General features: G+C 40.9%; 1 pseudogene; it reads right to left on the reverse strand.

Moving 5' to 3' along the window:
- Positions 1–501: 501 nt before the first annotated feature.
- Positions 502–1,938, reverse strand: LOC148538794 (uncharacterized; annotated as a pseudogene).
- Positions 1,939–6,250: the final 4,312 nt, after the last annotated feature.

Genomic DNA, 6,250 nt, shown 5'->3' on the forward strand with positions numbered 1-6,250 from the left:
ATAACATTCTATTCTTAACCTACTTAGTCATGCATAATAAATTATTATCTAATGTTCTATACGGTATGACACAATTCAGTCATTGAACAGTCAATAATGTGCTTCAGGAAAGGGTAAAACAACCCTTATACACACTCAGCGCATCTGTAGGGGACCATTGGTAGGATGTGGGACCTCATCGAACCTAAAAAGGAAGTTTTGGGGGAAATTGAGACTACATTATCTATGATGTTTAATGAAACATTTACAATATATTTTATTATACATGATCAAGCCAATTCACATGTTATTATCTTATGGTACATTCAATTTCAGGATTGTAATGCAGTTCTTCATCAACCTTAGTACCTATACCACCACCACTCACCACCATTAGGATTTAATTTTCATGGTTTACCTTGGTGATACATTTTCCACACTTCAATACAGTAGGAACAAATCTGACACATAAACCAATTACTAAGATGACAACAAGTATAAGAAGCTTACCTATACTAGCAATCATCTCCTGTGCTCTCCCAGACCGTAGAACCATTTTATAGGGTTTAACCACAAGAACCATTTCTCTACCTTTACCTCCATTTCATACAAGGAAATATTATGGTCCTTCTGAAATTCCCACTTCAGTTGTAGGTTTTCATCCATTCTCCAGTCAATCACCTCTTTGGGGTCATTAGTATTATTGGTGATGTATGTGACACCAAATTGGGTGGCCAAAGTCACATAATATCCTCCAATAATAGCTGTCAGATAGTTTAACACTAGCCTATGTTGTACCTATTCCTTTTTATAAGCCTGTATCTCCCTACCCGTATACCTGAAAGTGTCATCATACATCTCGGTAATATTGTCTATTAATTTAGCCTGGTCTTGTTTGTATCTAAAATTTAAAGTTTCCAGAGTGATCCTGGTGGGATCTAACACTACCAAAATTTGGAAGACAGTTGTTTCACAAATCAACTGTGTGGCTATATGTTCTTCACCAGGGATCATATTTCTTTTGTCACGATGCTCATACTGCGTGTGTATATATGGGGGTCATGCTGTTTTATGGATACCAATAATTTCATCATGTGTAAGGGTCATTACCTTTGGGACCAATTTACCTATAAAACATAAACCCTTGGAACTCGGAGATAACCAAGAGTATGCCCTTCTTCCACAAACATAGTATACATTATCTGGGAGGACATATGGTATATTACGATCTTGCACAATATCACATAAAGTTTTAACAAAAATACCTATGCCTATTGTCCTCATCTGTTCAAGACAGGTTTCAGCCTGAATAACATTTTTACAATAACCCATAGGAACTTTTCCAATAGATACCACATTCAGTTTGTTCCTATATCCTTGTCTCTGGTGTTCATCACTAATGGTGTGGTGAGCCATTGTCTGATCCAATAAGTCTGCTTCCCAATTCTCCAGCCTTTCTATGTATGAAATGTTCAGACACAGCAAAGACCGATCTATGGAGTATTGGTGCAGCTTTAAATTAGGGGACCTGGTAATGTTATACTTCCCATCTATGGACCTCCCTCCCCGTAATTCAAGTACCTCTGAGAAATTTAATGGGAATGGTACTAATCCTACATTATGTTGTCCCTGAGGCACGTGAGTGCACAACCAACATTCAGTCTGGTTTAAGACCTTACCCACTAAGGAATGGTAATCCTCTAAAGGATGCTCAACCAAATACAGATTACTCTTGGACTGGCATCGTTGGATGCATTTCTCATCAACTAGGGATCCACAATACTCACAAATACAGTATTCCTCAGACAATAATCCCTCACACTGTCTCCGAGTTCCATGGCTAACAGATCTCCTCACAATCCCTGAACTGAGTTTGACCATAAATTGCCCTGATCATTCTATTGCTCTCTCCTCTGACTCCACTCTATCGACATCGCTATCAGCCTCCCTCTCCATCATCTGTCCTCTGTCACAGAAATAGGACATCCTGAAACAAATAAGAATGAGAAGAACCCTGGAACAAGAAAAAGAAACAGAAACAGATCACTACTCCATTGCTGGAATAGTAATCTGTACACGTCTCTGGCTAAGGTGTTTTCACTGCAGTCTTTAGTTCTTTCAGAACAGGCTCACAATCAACAGGTCCTCATTGTCTACCTTGACCTCGCCTTGTACCTCCTTCGGGTGGTTGACCTTTCTGCAATGAGTGGAATGGACCCAGGTATCTCTTTCTGCTACCTTCAACGATATGGTACTTGTCATCAACACCTTGTAAGGACCTTCCCACTGGTCTGTCAAATAACCTGAGCATAAGACATTTTGGATCATAACTCTCCAGGTTCAATATCATAAGTTTGTTTCTGACATATCAGGTTACAACATTTTCAGTTTCTGTTGCTGTTGTTTCAGCTATCTAATCATTTTTATAAGATATTGCACAGTAACCTTATTATTACTCTTCAAATCATCCTGTGGACTTATAATCAAATGATGTTGCCTTCCAAACAGTATCACAAAGGAGGACAGATTAAGAGGAGATCTGGGAGTAGTTCTGATGCTATGGAGTGTGATTGGTAAGGCTACTTGCCATCCTAATCCAGCTTCAGCCATGATCTTACTCAGTTTATTCTTAATAGTACCGTTCACTCTCTCCACCTTCGCACTGGCTTGCGGTCAGTAGGGGGTGTGAAGTCTAATATTAATTACCATAAGCATACACATGTTCTTGAAAACATCACCAGTAAAATGAGTACACCTATCACTTTCTATGATTCTAGGGATACCGTATCTGCATACAAACTCCTGAACAATCTTCTTAGCAGTAAAAACAGCAGTATTAGTGGCAGCTGGATATGCCTCTACCCAATTAGAAAATACATCAGTACAAACTAATACATACTTGAGATTCCTGCATGGTGGTAATTGAATGAAGTCAATTTGTATTACCTGAAAAGGACCATCTGTTGGAGGGATATGGGATGGCTCAATTGGTATTGTCTTCCCAACATTTTTCCTCAAACAAGTCAGACAGGACATTGCTTTCTTTCCAGCTTGAGAAGAAAAGCCCAGTGCACACTAATATGCTCTGACCAACTTGCACATACCTTCTTTTCCTAGGTGAGTCAGACCGTGTGCTGCCTCAGCCAGTCGTGGGTAGTATGCCCTGGGAGCAACAGGCCTACCTTGTCCATCTCTCCAGAGTCCTGAGGACTCCTGACCACACACCTTCAATCTCTAGACCGCCTTTTCCTGTAGGGAACAAAAATCTTGCATTTCAATTAATTTCTGTGTGTCTGTTGTCTGGAAGACCATCACTTTGTTAGTTGGTATTTTTATGTGTAACCCTGCTGCCCATTTGGCAGCTTCATCTGCTCTGTTATTGCCCATCGACACTGGGTCTTCTTTGAATGTGTGGGCTTTGCATTTAATGACAGCTACTGCTTTTTGGTAACTAAATTGATGTCAGAAGTCATTTTATGTGTTGTCAATGTGCTACTGATGTGCCTGCTGCTGTCATAAAGTTCCTAAGATGCCAAAGACCCCCAAAATCATGTACTACCCCGAAGGCATACCTAGAGTCAGTGTATATGTTAGCTGATTTACCTTCTGCCAACTCACACGCTCTCCTTAATGCCACCAGTTCAGCCACCTGGGCTGAATGAGGTGGACCAAGTGGTTCAGCATCTACAATATCCTTGTCATTTACAACAGCATAACCTGTGCATAATTCTTCTGTGTCTGTCTGTCTATGACAACTCCCATCCATGTAAAACATCAAATCTACATCTTCTAATGGTGTGTCACATATGTCTGGTCTTGCAGTAAAGGTGTGATTCAAATATTCCATACAATCATGTGTATCGGCATACCTGCAAAACTCACCTTCAACCAGAAACTGAACTCCATCCACCCTTTGAGCATCCCAAGGCACATATGGTAAGTACATTGCTGGACTTAACGTATTGCACTTTTTAATGGTAATATTTGCAGGTGCCATCAGAGCTAGTTCCCATTTCGTGAACCTTGCTGAAGAGACATGTCTGGTTTGGGCACAAATTAACAAAGCAGATACTGCATGCGGTGTATAGACAGTTATATCATGCCCTAATACTACGTCCTCACTCTTATTTACCAGAAGAGCAGTTGCAGCTACACTTCTTAAACACATTGGGAGTGATCTTGCCACAGTGCCCAATTGTGCACTGTAGTATGCTACAGGTCTGCTGACATAACCTTGTTTCTGTGTGAGGACACCTGCTGCACAGCCATCAACTTACAATATATCTCAAAGGGTTTTTTATAATCAGGTATTCCCAGGGCAGATGCTTTTGTCAGACTATCCTTACGGTTAAAAAAAGCATGCTTTGTCTCCTCAGTGTGCATGACATGGTTGGGTTTTGAGGATGAAACTAAGTCCTGAAATGGTAAAGCCAAAATAGAAAAACCAGGGATCCACGTAGTGCAGTATCCACACATGCACAAGAAGGTACGGATTTGCTGCTGGTTTTGCGGCAATGTCATGGTCTGTTTGGCCTGAATTCTGTCTGTTGTCAAGTGTCTTAGCCCCTGGGTTAGACAATGTCCCAAGTATTTGACCTCAGTCTGGCATTGCTGTGATTTGTCCTTTGCAACTTTGTGCCCTGTTTGTGAAAGATGAAGCAACAACAGTTTTTAGTATCATTTAAACATGACATAAACAAATCAGAGCACAACAACAAACCATCTACATATTGAATGAGGACACAACCATTGTTTGGTTGAAAAGATTGCAAACAGTCATGTAAGGCCTGAGAGAAAATACTGGGGCTATTTATGAAACTCTGGGGCAATCATGTCCATGTGTATTGTACTCCTCTGTAGGAAAATGTAAATAGATATTGACAGTCAGGGTGAAGAGGAACAGAGAAGAAAGCAGAACATAAATCAATGACAGTAAAATGGGTAGCAGACGGTGGAATCTGCATGAGAATGACAGCTGGATTGGGCACTACAACTTTGTTAACCTCCCTAAGATCCTGTACTAATCTATAGCCCCTACCCTCAGCCTTCTTCACTCAAAAATGGGATGTTTGGCTGGACTAGCTGTTTGAATTTAAATCCCTTGTTGCAATAACCTCACAATTATGGGATACACCCCTAGCTCCACCTCAGGCTTTAATGGGTACTGAGGGATTGTTGGAGCCTGCCTACCACTCTTCAAGTTAACCATTACAGGGGCTACATTTGCCATCAATCCAGTGTCCTGTCCAACTTTGGTCCAGAGGGAACCTGGTATTTGCAATAACATCTCTTTTACTTGAGATGGATTTTGTTCGAGAATGGCAGAGTGCAACATTAACCTTTGTGGTGTGTTCAATATATCCTGTACCTCATGTGCAACCTTTTCCAGTATATCTAGGTATATACCATCAGGGGTACAATATATGACACATCCCATTTAACACTGCAAATCCCTTCCCAGCAGGTTAGTAGAAGCCATTGCTGCCAGGAGAAAGGAATGCTTGATTTGCAACAGCCTGGTAGTAACCTCTGCAGATTTGGTTAAAGGATAATGCTGTACCCTCCCCGTTACTCCCTTTGCTGGTATGGTCTTGTTGGTAAGCTGCAAATTAAATGGAGAAGTTATCACAGATCTGGTCACCCCTGTATCTACAAGAAAAGTGTGTTTAGTACTAGATATATCAACTGTCATTGTAGGTTCTTCCCTAGCATTCTCAGTTAACCTGACTGGCTGTATACTATAGGTATGACCTGACCCCTAGCACTGACTATCATCCTCCAGCAGAGCGTTTGCTGTCACTATGTGAGCGGGTAACCACTGGAAATTCCCTGACTTTTACAAGTGCCCTCTCTGAGTGTACCTAGGTGTTCCATTCTTAGGTGACCCCCAATTTCTCCATTTACAGTCCCTCTTTAGGTGTCCTTCTTTATTGCTTTTATAACACCTTACTGTATAACTTCGTTGCTGGTATGTGTTGTAGTTATGTGACTGTGTAGGTAATCCCTCTAAAGCCTGAATGCTCACTGCCATTAACCTCTCACTCTATGCCTCTTTCTTTTTGGAAATGTTCTTATCATGTTCTATGGCAGATTCTCTAAGTGCATCTACAGTAATTCCTCTCCACTTAGGTAGAGAGGTTTGCACCCTGGTCTTTAGATTATCTTTGAGACCATCCATTAGTACCGTAACATTAGTACCGTACCGTACTTCCCTATGGTGTACATCATCTTTAATATCTGCTATCCCTGTGTACTCAGTTATTGTTAGTAG

This window comes from Taudactylus pleione, unplaced genomic scaffold (genome assembly GCF_031769625.1).
Source record: "Taudactylus pleione unplaced genomic scaffold, aTauple2 ptg000036l, whole genome shotgun sequence".
Classification (NCBI taxonomy): Eukaryota; Metazoa; Chordata; class Amphibia; order Anura; family Myobatrachidae; genus Taudactylus; species Taudactylus pleione.